Source organism: Sander lucioperca, chromosome 12 (genome assembly GCF_008315115.2).
Source record: "Sander lucioperca isolate FBNREF2018 chromosome 12, SLUC_FBN_1.2, whole genome shotgun sequence".
Lineage (NCBI taxonomy): Eukaryota > Metazoa > Chordata > Actinopteri > Perciformes > Percidae > Sander > Sander lucioperca.
Window position 1 is genome coordinate 36,204,682 of NC_050184.1, and position 15,559 is coordinate 36,220,240.

Below are 15,559 nucleotides of genomic sequence, written 5' to 3' on the forward strand. Positions count from 1 at the left end.
GCAAATGGCTCCACTTTAACTCTTTTTCACTAATGCACACTGTCCAAGAAAAGTAGATGTCAAAATATTGAATCAAAGTGAACAAGTGTGCCAATGCAGTTTAGCTGAATGCTAATGCCTTCTAAATTTGTCCCACATACCTCCCAGACAATGGGTGCTGTAACATGACTAATTAAGTCATATTCTCTTAATGTCTTCACATGTAGCAAGGCTTAAATACACTTCAACAGTGCCAAGGCTCCCATTCCCATCAAAGATACTGAAACAGTTCCAGGAACCGCAGGCTTTAAGTTTGGCGTATACTGTATCTCTTTAGCCTTTTTATCTGCTTTTCAGCTGAGACTTTGCATGTCTACGGCTATGCATAATGCTACATGTGGTTAAACTTTTAAGTCGGCTCTTGGCACAATATTTGTTCCAAAGTTGTTTTTTTATTTGCAAGGGCAAACATGAGACAAAGCAGAGACAAGACTTAAATGTAACCTCAGCCTTGTCCCTGTTGTCACACATTGTCCTACAGTAAGTCTAACAGTGATTCATCATAATAGAAAGATTGAATCCTTGTGGTGTTTGTGAAAGGAATCAAAGATAATCAACATTTTAGCTGAAAGCGAAATTCGGCAGTAATTGCATTTGGAAGAAAGGGATGCATAAGAAATAATATCAATTAAATTAAACTGTTTAAACTGAAACAATGCAGCTCTTTGTACACCAAGGAAAATCATTGTTTTTTTTTTTGTTTGTTTAATGTGGTTTCTAGCACGTTCCCTGAAAAAACGGCTGTTATTTAAAAGAAATGTTTCTGAAGTAGGGATGTTCATGATAACCGTTTCCCGCAGCACTTTACAGCTTAGGCGGCTGCCTTAGCAAGACATGCCTGCCGCCTTAACTATCGGCACGTCGGTACTACCGTGGACGGATTCACTTTAAATCAAACAGTGCCAAATTATAAGCGCAAGCTTATCTGACGTCTCTACATCTTGACAGAGAGCGGAGCTCCGACTGCACACACACACACACACACACACACACACACACACACACACACACACACACACACACACACACACACACACACACAGAGCTGTGGTGCCGACGGAGCGAAACAACGTCGACTTTGTTAAAGTCACAGTGGGTCACGGCAATGGTGGTAAAGCGGTTGCAAGTGTGTTCACACTTTTCAAAACTCCACACAGACAGCGTATATAACGGCGAGGTGAAAACTGTCACGGTATGGGTTAACGTTAGACTTCTTCTGTCACAGGCAGGCACCACTGTGTTCATTATGTCCTGGCTGAGGTCCTCAGTCGATATTGATTACATGATTATAAATATTGCGATATCAATATTAATTCCGATATTTTTAAACGTATGTAAAATTACAAAAGTTAAGGGAAAATTCATCAAAATAGATTCATAACAAATTAAACAAGCTTTCTTACAACACAAGGTTTATTTCAACTGACATATTGGACAGGTACAACATGAATAAATAAATAAGGACCATGTCTACAGAACAGGACATGTTTAACTGGTTGTACAGTATAAAATAAATAAATAAAGAGAACAGGACACAACTTTTCTTTTACTTCTCTGATTAATTCCGTTTTGTTGTCTCTATTTCTTCATTTACACTGTCACTCTGTTGAAATATGCACGCACGTGGTACGCTACATAGGGTTTGTCACGTAGTGGACCCGTGTGCTGACGTGCACTAACATGTTCAAGTGGCACGGTAACTGGCCAATGAAATGATAATCATTATAGCGTTTCAAGCGGGCTCTAAATCGAACACAACTAAGCCACACAGCCAACGGACGGGACGCGGCGCTCCACAAAATAAACAAAATATTGCATACTTATTGCGACACATTCAATATATTTTTGTGCAACGTGATATCGCGTTAACGATTACGAGTCGATATATCATGCACCCCTACTGAGCGCGGAAAGCATACCCGAGTGTCCTGGACGGGTGAACTGGGACTCCATTGCCTGCTTGTCAGTTAACAGCAAATGATTGCTTAACAAGGGTCGGCTATCGGTCAGAAAAAAAAATAAATCTAAATTAGCATCCCTATTCTGAAGATGTTTATGAATAGGTGGACTTTATTTTATGCTTGCATTTAGATAATCAGTGTATTTAATAAATAGGCACTATGGAAATATGAGTAAGCACATTAGTAATGTGGATTTATATCACAAGGCATATTCACATTATAGCGGAAAATCAAGGGCATAGTGCTTTGTGTTCCACGTTGGTCAGTGCAGTATTTTCCACTCCTGAATGGTGTGTACTAAATGGTGCCACCTTAACTACAATGCAAATGTTGCTAGCAGTAGATCACTCTGTTTCAGAGACTCAAACAGTGTCTTTGTAACAAACCTGGTACCTGCATCTGTGTTCAGATATTTTGCCAAGGAAATATCTTTTCATGTCTGGTCTAGATATGAGGTCCATTTTGTTTTTTATTATACAGTTCTGGAAATTCAGAAACATAAGTAATATTTTTTTGTCCATCTTTTAGTCCAAGCAGTGGTCAAAAGTGATTGGCTGGGCCCAAAAAAGGTCAGCACATCACGGGTCAAGGTTCAACAAGTTTGAACTTTGGCACATTGCAGAGGCCTCGCAACACACCATATAGGCTACACAATAATGGAGAAGTGTTAACACGCCTTTACACTTTGTTTCTGACACCACTGCTGTCACTTTTTAATTCTACTGTCAGAATGTCCTCACAGATAATACATTTTTAGTGATGCGATCAGGGCTGTAGTTCTCGAGTCTGGACTCTGGACATTGGTCGCCTGGTACACGCCTGCCTGTGTCATATACCTTAATCATCAGGCATCAATCATTTCATTTTGGCCAAAGACACAATGTCAGCTAGCACTTTGTACTTAATCCAGACAAGTAATAAGTTCTAGAATGGGAACATGTCAGTTCTTTTAGTGACACCTGTGTTGCTTGTTATTTGTTACATTTTCCATCAGCAGTCCAGAATGTTCTTGTTACACCAAAATAAAAAAGTCTCAACATCTAAAATGTGAAGTTGCACTTCAGCTTTATGTGACTTAGCGAAATTGTTATTACTTTTTACTCTAACCTCTTTGAACCCGGTCTTGACTTGGACTTGAACCTCTTTGGACTCGTTCTCGACTAGTCCTGGTCTTGGACCTGTCTTGGACTTGACAAAGGTGGGCTTGACTACAGCCCTGGATGCGATGCTGTTTAATGTTCTTGTGCGAACTCCCGGCTGCTGTCTTGGACCCCAGCAGAACTCCAGGCATGAGGTTCTTTTGGCAATGAGGTGAAAACGCAGCCAGAGCACCGTGTGAAAGGTCTTCTCTCCCTCTTTGTTTCCCCTCTCTATAACCGGGCCCATCCCCAGTCAACCCACCCTCTCCCTGCCGTGGACCAGCAGACGTGGGAGGCCAGTCCTCCAGGCCTTGAAGGCAGGATGAACACAATGATTAACATGTTTTCCAGACCCCTAGTTTTAATGACCTTGACATTCAACAATCTTCTCATGACAAGTGGTTAATCTTTTGGCATGGCTGCGGTAATAACTCCCCATTTCCTGGTGAGAATCTAACATCCCACAGCAGAGCACTGAGAGGAGGCGGGCCAGAGGCAAGAATGCCTGTCTGACCACGGGGAGAGATGTAGGCCGAGGGATGGAGAAGAAGGAATCAGAGACATCAAGGGATGGGGAGAGGCAACAAGTAATGGAGGGCGGGGTACAGATGGGCAATGAGATGTCTTGGGAATTTAGCAAATAAAGGAGCATGTGTTACGAAGAAGCAGAGCAAGGAAGTACAAGGTTGAAGGGGAACAGAAATGGAGACAAAGAGGAGTTCAAGGACAGGGAAGAAGGGTGGAATTCAGGCTACAGGGACTTAAAAAGAGTTGAGGAGTAAAAAACACATTTTTCATGTTTCATTGTTGTCTTTCCTCCCAATAGCTTTAACAGAAAATAACACGTCTCCCCTTTCTGCTCCAGCAGACAGAAAACCAACTGTCTCAGATGTCTCTACATGTTGTAGCTCATGTTTCTTATTTACTCCTAGGGAAGCAGAACTTCAAAAGCGTCTGTTTTCCAAGCTGAGGTTCACTCATATTGATACTCATCCTCCTGGAGAATACAACTATATTAGCATGTATGTGATTGAAATCGCTAACACTGATGAGGTGAAATGAATCTAAGTTGTGTTTCTGATAAATGTTCGAATGAGTCATTCAGTTCATCTAGAGTTTGATTTGACTCCACTTACAATCTGATATCTGTGCTTTTGAATGCGTCTTTCACAGCTTATACCCTCGATGGAATCGAGCATATAGATTTGCACGTGACGCTTTGACTATATGCTGTCAAAACAGCAAAACAAAGCGATCGTGAATGAGTCACCCAGGTAAATTTGCTACAGAACATAAAGTGAAACGTGGGCGTAAATGGACAGATGCACTCACTCAGACACCCAAGTTTTTCCATTACGCCCCACTTGTGCTGCACATCTGATGCCATGAGCATGGGTGTTGGCCCAAAGACGCAAATTGGGTATATGTTGCATCAGACATTAAAATATGCATGTACAGTATTCTTTTAATGAAAGTTTGGCTACACAGTAAGCATATAAATATTCTTCACATCTTAAGGGTAGCTCGGGAGGAGAGCTAATCAATGAGAAAAAAGTGTAGAGCGTATATGAGAGGCATAGTGAAAATGCTCTGGCTGCAGGCTAACGTTGAGCTTTGGCTTTCTGTTTTGAATTGGTGTAAAATGGAATTGATTTGTTAAACTTAATTCAATTTTCTTTTGGCCTGGTTGTTTGGGGTGAGTGTCAACCAGCCAGCGCTGCACTTCTGAAGCATGTAGAGATTAGGTATCTCACTCCATATACTGATGTAAAATAGGTAAAGGCGTCACTCGCATGATGGCATCCTGCTGCAATGTGGCCTTAAAGAGCCATCATGCATAACTGACATACTCTTTGCAGTAACCTCAAATCCTAATTTAGGTATTTGTATTTTAGCCCTTCTAGTGGCATAGCTCAATGCATAGCAATGTTTCCCTGTTGGTCAGTTGAGACTAGAATATCTCAACACATATTGGTCGGATTGCCATAAAAGTTTGTTTTTATGGAACATCTAACTACGGATACTTTAATTTACGACCAAATACCTGCAAAAACTTGTGACTTTCCCATTGGCCTCTGCTCTACTCTGTTGAGTTTCTCATTAGTGAATATAGGGCTGAACGATTAATCGTTTTCAAATCAAAATCGCAATTTGAATGGATGCGATTAGCTAGTCGTGAAGATTGATAGAATGTGAATATTTAATTGAATGTTTGGTGTAACATTTGGTTTAACATTTTTTTATTCCTCCTTTTTATTATTATATTTATTGTTTTTTCACAAGATAAATGCTGGAATAATGTTACATATCACAGTTGTTTACAGAAATGTCCTATTTTTAGTGGATCTTTCCTTACTTTTTATTACTTTATTTAACATGATCGTAGAAGGTGCCATATCTAGATGCTGCCATTAAACTGAGGCATATTAGAAATTTTGATTTACAGGAAAGTGCTGATATTTTTTTATTGGATTTTTTTATTTTTATTATTATTATAACTTTAGCTTTTGTGATAAATGTTCTGTGTTTGACTTTTAAATGTTCCATGCTAATTAAAAGAAAAACACTTATTGCTGGCAATTCATATCTATGTTCTCATCCTTGCATAAGAATATAGAGCAGTTTTGATGGTGTTTAATGTTATAATGCTGCATGACATTATGACATTGGCTATACTTTTTTTTTTTTTTATCGCAATATCTGGCAGAAAAATCTTAATTAGATTTTTTTCCCCAAATCGTTCAGCCGTAAGTGAATATTAGCATGCTAACACCTTCTGCTCAACATCAGCATTCTAGCATGGTCATTATGAGCATGTTAGCACTTTACAGTATACAACATCAAAAACAAAGGGTAAAGGATTAACTTCACATCTCTTGTCTCAAGTCAGGTGCTCTCAATCAACATTTCAGATTTAAACTAAAGCATGAACCTTATTAAAAACCACTAAGTATTCATTGTGTTCTATTTAATCATACAAAACAGACACAACCCTCTTTGTTGTACTGTCATAGATGGCCTCATCAGGACTGTACAAAATCCTCAGAAGAGTGTACAAATGTGAGCTTGTCGTCACTCCCAGCGTTTGTTTGATAACAGTCTTTCACTAAAGACTTGACCCGGCCATTCTCTATTCTGTGTGGTCTGCACATCCTTCTGTCATCTCTCTCTCTCTGCTTCAGTGTCTCTCTGCCTTCCTATCTCCCGCAGTCCAAATCTCCCTCTCCTCCCTCCCCCTCTTTCCCTCTCTAGCTGATGTCAACCACCTGTCTGTGTGGGACCTCCCAGGCCCATCCTCTGTCTGTTAGCAGCATGCCATGTTCAGCGTGCAAGCAGAGTTATGGTGAAAGAGAGAGAGTGGCTACTTTCCTGTGTGTGTGTGTGTGTGTGTGTGTGTGTGTGTGTGTGTGAGAGACCTGCAGCAGAGTTTTGGATGAATTCATATTTACTGTGGAGCTTGATGCATGGGCTTAACGGAGAATCCAGCAGAGAGAAATGGCTTCCTACAGCGTCATCCTCCCCGAAACTCCTTATGATACACCATTAATCCTGGAGTTTTAACTAAAACAAAACTTAATGACAGATAAAACAAGGTAGTTTGAAGACAGAGGTGGAGAAGGTCGTTTTTGGGATCCTGTCTGACTAAAACAACTAATAAAAAGAATGACGCCTTATTAATTTCTCCTCATTGTGTAGGAGACCAATCTGTTATGACTAGCCAGTGGCTCATCCTCCTGCATTCAGCACATTCCCAAATCGGCATAATCCGAATAAGTGCATAAGTTGCTTCACTTGTATCCTTGGGGCTAAGGTGTGTGTGTGTGTGTGTGTGTGTGTGTGTGTGTGTGTGTGTGTGTGTGTGTGTGTGTGTGTGCGTGTGCGTTTGTGTGTGTGTGTGTGTGTGTGTGTGTGTGTGTGTGTGTGTCTGTGTGTCTGTGTGTGTGTGTGTGTGTGTGTGTGTGTGTGTGTGTGTGTGTGTGTGTCTGATGAGTATCCAATACAAACAAGCGTATACATATACACGTACACACATGCACATTGCTGATACACATGTACAAACCACATTCCTCCAATGCTGGCGCAGTTTATTTATCTATTTCTTCTGTACTTTCTTTGTTGGAGTAAACTTGATCTCTCTAAATATCTGAATTTGTAACAACAGATTAATGTATGGCTGAAAAACATTTATAGCAAAACATCTGATAGCAAATGCTAATTCTATCTTATTTGAGGTTCTGGGGTGAATTCGAATATTTAAAAAGATGAAGTATTCTTTTTCTGTTGTTGGCAACGAGGGAACGATTCATGTCCGGACAAGCTATAGTCAACCGACCAATCGGGATAAAGGGGAAGGAAAGAGAGAGTAAGACGGTGTCATCACTTCAATCCAAATGTACACACACACACATAAAAAGGGGTTGTGGTGAAACAATTCAAAACACCAGACGTGCACTGAGTCAACAGATTAAGACCACAACACTGTTATTCTAGCTGTAAGAACAGCCCTGGTAATTTGGTGATTTCTCAGCTACTGTGTGTTCGGGCTGCGTGCACATGCATGAGAGGAGAGCGAGCAATAACTGAAAGTCATAGAGGCATTTAATGTGAAATGAGCAGGCATGTCCGCACATTGAAAGCGTATAAAGTGCACACACGCACATGTGCGCAGACATAGAAACAGAAACAGGCAAACATAACCCTTTGATGGAGCACCTGTGGAAATCAACACAAAGACTGACTTGCATTAACAGTCCTGGATTCAATTTTCAATGTATACACAAGTCTAAACATAGGAGTGTATTATTCTTGATGTTGTACAGTGCTAAAAAAACCAGGTCCGTATGGGGGGGAAAGGTGCTGGGACAAAACAATCTGCTCATGTCTGACAACAATTCTGTCCAAATCCAGTTAAGTTACAAAAGTCAAACATCGTTAGCTGTGATTTCTGTTGAATACATTTCCTCCCAAACATTGTGAGAAGTTGTTTGTAAAGCAAACGTCAACAAGAATTACTGCAGAATGTAACTGGAGGTGATGTCACGTTTCTGTATTTTCTACTCTCCTCCCTGTGCCACATGGTTCAGGATACTGACCTGCTGCGACCTCCAGATCCCTGTTTTCCTCCACAAACACAGACGTAACCCCCGCGGCCGACCTCTGACCTCTCCCACTGATTTCAGACAGAACACTTCAACTGGTTCACTTTACACCAGATGTTCTTACCCTAGTCTGTGCACTGACCTGTGCCAGACCGCAGCTGCAGTGACCAAAAAGATGACCAAAGCAGGGCCTGCGTTTGTTTTTTGACCCATGAATTATCATCCTCTCATTTTGACCCCAAACAGGAACGCTTTGTTCTGGATGTTCAAACATCACGTATTTCTCACAGAGACAAAGAGAGATTTGAGAGTTTTGTTGTCATCGTAAATGCATCAATTTAAAGTGTAAAATAGCACAAGATGATAGAAAACAAAAAAACTGGCTGTCAAGTTTGAAAAGATGCTTTATGTCAAGCAAGCTAATTTCTTATATTTTGACTCATTTCAAAACTTAAAATGAAATGAATAATATAAATAAATAAGTCTTTTAGTAAGTACATTTTCTTGGACCTGGGATCAAAAACAAATGTAACCGATATTTGTTTTGGTAGCTTCTACCTGGGTAAGAATTAGTGCTGCCAAAACTCATAATGTCAGGGAGGTAGATAGAGGCAGGGAAGGAAAGGTACTGTCAAACTCGTTACTTTTGGTAAGTAACACTCAACTGTAAATTAAATTGTCAAGAGTTTTAACTGAGATCAAGTGTTCATATAAACGGTAATCGTCACTAATGGGGCTACAGGCTACTAACCACTGTGTCTAACTGGGAGAAGACTGGAAGAAGATTGGGATTAGTCTGCCTCAAGCTTCTGCGACCTGATAAGACATCAGACATAATTTTTCTGTTTAAACAAACCCTTAACAAACCTGCTGTCCCAGATATTTTAGTAACACTAGTAGTACTCGTGTCAAACTAAGTCAGGTGGCGTGTTGGTAACGAGAAGCGTTCTTTTGGCCTGGAACAAATGTTTGGCACAGAGTAGTACTAAAGAACACTTTCTCCATGACATTAATAATTTAATTTAACATGACTATTAAAACACGTCACATAATTCCAATCATCACTGTACCAAATTCCAAAACAGTTTCTGTATTGGGCTGCAAGGGATTATAGGAACAACCCTGTTGCTTTACACTGCATTAATGGTTAAACTGTAGTTAAAACCAACCAGGGTCCAAAATTAACTTGTTGGTCTATCTGCCAATGGCTGGTAAACTGAAACAAATGTACCGGCCAAAATATTTTCAACGTCTATTTTTTTTAAGCTCCATGAATGCATTCATTTGTGCATGCATTATGCATGGTCTAAGACGGTTCTAAATTTGTTCGCCGAGTACGAACAAATTCAGGTAAGAAAATATTGATGAATCCTGGATTTGTATGTTAATGTTCGTACGCATGGTTTAAGCACAGATTTGTGAATGAGGCTCATTGTCGCACTTCAGCACACAAAATCCAATACAGTGCATTAGGGCTTCACAATAGGGGTTACAAGAACGACAATGTTTGTGACATACCTTGGGTTCTGTTTAGGTTAAAGGAAATACATTGCAGGAGCATTCAAATTAGAGTAGTCTGAATTTAATGGTTAGTGTGGTTGATTTTAGGCACTTAAGTTAAATAGCCATAGCCATAAATTGACAGTCCAGGTGTGCTGTCACAGCCTCTCCCCTGCCCAGGTGTCCTATACAACACTGCAGCCTTCAGCCCAAACCATCCCATCCTTTATGTGTTTAAGGGGTGGATCTTCTTCTTTGTGTCGTAAACTGAGCGAGTAAAATTTCATATACATGTCTGTTGAGATGAAGGCATTATGTCACGTCTCCACACTGGAGAGCACCGAACAAAACCTTTATATCAGAGTTCATCTTGAAATTTGTACAACTTCTACGTTTGTATTTATTAAATATTTGCAACTGAATGAGAAAGGGGTGGGATTACAGTATAATTGATCAATGCATTAATGCCCATACACCTATGAAAATGCATACGCCTAAATGCATGTCATGAACTCCTGAGATAAAAATTTAGAATTAAAGTGCACAATATCCTGAGATACTACACAATGAGTAGAGGACCTAACCAGGCCAGAATTCTTTTTTTATGGCAAAAATAACACCAAATTTCCATTGTTTCCCCTATGTTAATTCTGCAGCTGCCCACCGCCATGAACTGCAGTGATGCACTGCAGGGAGTCACTGAATGAGGCAACTGTCTGTGGTTAGTTCATGTCTGTAACAGGACAGTTGAGTGTGTTATCAGTTGAACAGGTGAAGTGAAGTTAGTCTACTGGTAGTCTCGCATTGCCAGACCTATCTCCACAGCGCTGACGGATTCTGTGTTTTTAGCTGAGCTAGATCAGAGAGTATGCAGTTAAAACAGATCGGTGATGCTGTTTTGCCCTCGTTGTTCTTCGTGAAGTTTGCTGGAAGTGATGCGATGTGATTGTGTAGTGTTATATGAGGAGTGAGCACTGCGCCGTACGTAAAAAAAACAACAACAAAAAACAGGCTTTTAAATTAGGGCTGCATGTTTTGGAGAACAAGTCATATTGCGTTTTACAATACTGTGATTGCGATATAATGGTATCATTAGTCTACTTGCTTGATTATCAAGGAGGAAAATGCACAAAATACAAACATTTTGAAATGTGTATTTCTCAACTTGAACATACAAAGTAAAAGGAGCATAAGAAGAAATAAACAAAATGTGCAACACTTTTTTTTTAAGTAACTTAATATTTTACAAAATTGGATAATAGCTATTTTTGCTTTGTTCAACAGTACAAATGAAATAAATAGAACAATAAATAAGAAAAATACAAATTCTTATTAAAATAATACATTTTTCATATGTGCTTATAAACAATGACATTGAAGATTTGTGTAATAGAATGACTAGTGATTAAGTTACAAAATATTCTTTGTACAACCTCTTCTTAAAGTCTGCATGCTCTGAACCCCTCTACACTTCTGATAATCCATACACGACACACACGCTACTGCCTGAACAGACTGACTGGTCACTGGTCATCTTTTGTGGACATTGCGCTTAATACATCCATGGGGTACCGTAATTCAGAGGGCAGATTAAACGCAGAACCATAAATCAGGCATTAGTCAGAGTGAAAATGGCAAGCAAGTGAATGTGTTTGAGGGGTGAAGCAAGCAAGGAGAGCGACTGTGAGCGGTGTCGGAGTGGCTGTGCACGGGAAAAGCGAGAGGAAATAACGAGAGGAAAAAGAGATAGCAAAGACGACGTAAAGTGAGTTAACAGTGAACGATAAAACAACAAGCTTCTTAAGACACGGTGGCTTCGTCTGTTGTTAATACTGTCGGTGAAGTCTGTTACAACGTGGAGACTTAAATCGCACAATTTCTGCGGTTATGTAATGTGGTTATATAATCGCACAGAATGACATCGCGATTGCGGTTAAATTAATTGTGCAGCCCTATTTTAAGTGCTACATTGCTTGTAAGGATATAACGGGTGTAACAGGTGAACCAGTTTTAAAAGTGACATTTATGGTTCATGTGGATTTCGAAAAGTAACTGAAATATTTAAAGAAACTTTTAAAGTTTTACATTTTAGCACGGAATTTGGTGTGGTGGTATCAGACCCCACCCCCCACCCGAAAGGCTACAGCAGTCAACCTAGGGGAAACACTGCAGGCTGTATCCAATAACATGTATTGATTAGAATCTGAATGTAAATATCCTCTAAACGTGATATCTCTTTTTAAAATGTATGCCGTCTCTGTCTTCCCTCATTCATGACTGAATGGAGCTGTTCCAGTTAAAACTCAGTAGCTACAAGAACAAAAATCACAAGGTCCACTGATGCAGTATTGGCTTAACTATACCCAATACTAATGGGTTGTTATTTTTTAAATTATCGTTGGGTTATTAGGTACTGGGTAAAGTTAACCCAGTATTGTGTTGGTGCTGTAAACTAATGCATTCCTAGTAACAATTCAGTTAGTTCAATATTTGTTCCATAATAAGTAGATTTTGAAATTGTAAAGGCCTCCCCATTATCTCTCTCTCTCTCTCTCTCTCTCTCTCTCTCTCTCTCTCTCTCTCTCTCTCTCATACATACATCTGTGTTGCCAAAGCATAAGAGCAAACATACATATAAACAGCAACAAGGAGTAAATACATCAACACACACACACACACACACACACACACACACAGACAGAGGTGCTAACATAGGGAAAGCTGTAATTCAGCTTCAAAGGGAAACCTGATAGGGTCATGAATAATCACAGACATCTTTGTCTGTAGGGGAAAACAGCACTGTCATCTGCCCTCCATACACACACACCAGTTTATATGGCTTAAGCTGTTTTTAGCAATGTCATTGGATGTTTTTCTGGGTTTGCAGAATACATAAAGGACGACCATTTCCATTTTTAACTACAACCAAAGTAACAGATAAGCCTTTTTTGTGATAAGAATCATGAAAATGTACATGTATTGTTAACATAAATATGGAATTAAGGGGTGGGGGGGGGGGCAAACTGCAACTAAAGCTATATCACAAATGCCCTTTTAGTCTGCAATCTTCTGTATCATTCTGCATGATTGACAGACAAGCCAGCAATGGAGCCAAGACACATTGTAACCGGCAGACCTCAACTCTAGATTACAAGCTAACAGATGGTTAAAAACGGAGCAGAATTTTTTTTAACCTGTTTAAAGCTGACAAGCTTACTTATCTAGCCTGCAAAATTATGTTCGAAAGGACAATTTCTCTTGGTTGTTGACGTTGCTATGTTTGAGACAAGGCATATGTGGTAGATCTACCGTATCAGCTTGTAGACATAGTGTATGTGTGGTTTGTTGTCAGTGTTTCAGGCTGCTATCTGACTGTCAGTCAGTGTCACAACAATAACATAACAGTGGCAATTAGGGTTGGGCAATGTCTGCCAAATTGGCATATGACCATGTCCTCAGTGAAACATTACGATAGACAGTAGCTCTCTATCTCTCACACACACACACACACACACACACACACACACACACACACACACACACACACATATACTTACACACAGATATACAAATCGGAGTGTAAAACATTGATCATACACTCTCTCCCTCGCTGTCTTTTTCTCTCTTGGGTGCGTGCTGTCCAGAGGCAGTACGCAATTACAAGGTAACATCACAATGGCTGTTGTCCAAGTGACCTATTGACAATAAAACATTTTGATTGGCTTTATGCGAGAACATTCTCTCTCTACATAGATGGTTTAATTGTGTATATACAATGCCAGTGGGTGCCTTTATGAGACCAACAAATATAAAATGTAATTTTATCCCTTTTGGTTAACAATATTTTTCTTAAAATAGGGCACATGACATAATGTATAAAGCTAATTAATAAGAGGCCACAAAAATATATGCATTTTAATTTCAGTTGAACACAGCACAGAGAATGTTCTCTGAATTATCCCGTGTTAACCACATGGACAAAGTACAGTATCTGTTGAGATGTCATGTAAGATATATAGCCAGACTGCTGCAGCTTTCTCTTTCCACTTCCTCTGTGGACCAACAGAGAGGTGATGAAAACAGTCGGCTCCCCTCTGCTCGTAAACAATTTAGAACATTTATTTTTGTACAGGACGGGGCATCTTTCTCTTGAGAGTGCTTTACTCGCTAGCCCTAAAGGTTTTGTTACATTTTCTTATCCAAACACTGACGTACACACGCACAATGCTGTAGAAGCAAACAATGTACAGAAGTGTGTGTGTGTGTGTGTGTGTGTGTGTGTGTGTGTGTGTGTGTGTGTGTGTGTGTGTGTGACAAAAATATGAATTGACCTTTTTGTATTTGGGAATAACACCTACATTCTTTTTACATCTTCAGATTCAAATTACACAAAAATAACTAAACAGGTCTAACATGGCGGACCAAATGACTGCACCTATGGATACTGTTGTAGCCTTTAGTGTATGATGTTTGTTTGTGTACGTAAATGTTGGTCCGCAGTGACATTCCTCCCCTGTCAAAGCCCGAAAGGAATTCCCTGGTAGGAGTGGCAGGCATGAGGTCTGTGTTTAGTGCACGCACGCAAGCACACACTCACACACACACACACACACACACACACACACACACACACACACACACACACACACACACACACACACATACGCACACACACACACACACACACACACACACACACACACACACACACAGAAATATACAAATTGGAGTGTAAAACATTGATCATCTGCACACCCATACAAGCACCAGGCCCCACCCAGACATAAAGATAACCTCAGCAACAAACTTCATGTCGGACATTGGAGCTCATCAGAATCTACAAGTCCTTTAAGGGTTGTGTAACATGAGCAGAGAGACAGATACAAAAAGTGGAGAGAGGGAAAGAAAGAATGAAGGTAACCTGATGTCCCAGGAGTTTTCCGAACAGTGAACTGGTTCCCATTGAAGTTTTGAGAACCCCTTTTTTTTCTAATCCTCAACTCTATTCTCTCCTTCTCTCTACACCCTCTCCTCTTCCATTCCCTCTCTCCAACTGTATATACCTGGTTGTGTTGAAACTGTTGAAACTTAATATTTATCACCCAACTAAACTTTACCTCCTGTGTGTGTGTGGTAGTCAGCCAGAATTTTCTCCCCCCAACAGAGGACTTAACTGGCTGCTGCTGAGCTCAATCTCCACTTCCACTTAATGACAGGTATGAAGAAAACTTCTGAGAGAGACTCTTCTCTCTTCAGCCTCTCTATTTCTCTGCCCTATATGCACACACACCCAACACATTAACACCATGTTTAATTAGAGTTTTAAAAAAACAAGGTAGGACTCACCACCCTGTTCTCTGCTCTTCCCAGTGAGTGAAACTTCCAGATGAACTCTGCTATATTCCACCTCACTCTCTCCAGGCCAAGGGCAGAATTATCCCAATCTCCAAATCCCGCTCCTGCTTTTAAAGCTGTGAGTCGAGGTCTCGGGCCATCCAATTCTGTCTGTCTCCCTCCCACACTCTTTGGGAAATGGATTGTTCTAAAAGTTTAGTAAGAGGAGTCCCAAAGCTGCTCCCTCCCTCCTATGTGGCTTACTGCAGGTCCTAGTGCCTACCCTTTCCACGTGCTCTGTGACCAAAAAGAAAAAAATGTACAGCTGCTCATAATTTGCATCTAGCTGCTGTTATTCATCCTCTCCTTCCATTCATTCATTTCATCCATTTGTCTCTTTTGCGCATATCGGTGGAAATAAACTTTCACCCGGGGATGATTCAACTACTTTTCATATGAGACTTGGCGTCACCTAATAGCAAGGTCA

The 15,559-nt window shown here is 40.2% G+C and overlaps 1 protein-coding gene across 1 annotated transcript in view; it reads right to left on the bottom strand.

Annotated features, from left to right (window-relative positions):
* Window positions 1–15,258, bottom strand: part of ngfa (nerve growth factor a (beta polypeptide)) — a 23,818-nt gene extending 8,560 nt beyond the window's left edge. Inside the window, exon 1 of the mRNA XM_031311460.2 lies at window positions 15,085–15,258. The gene's annotated coding sequence lies outside the window, so the exon portion shown is untranslated. The remainder of the gene's footprint in view (window positions 1–15,084) is intronic.
* Window positions 15,259–15,559: the final 301 nt, after the last annotated feature.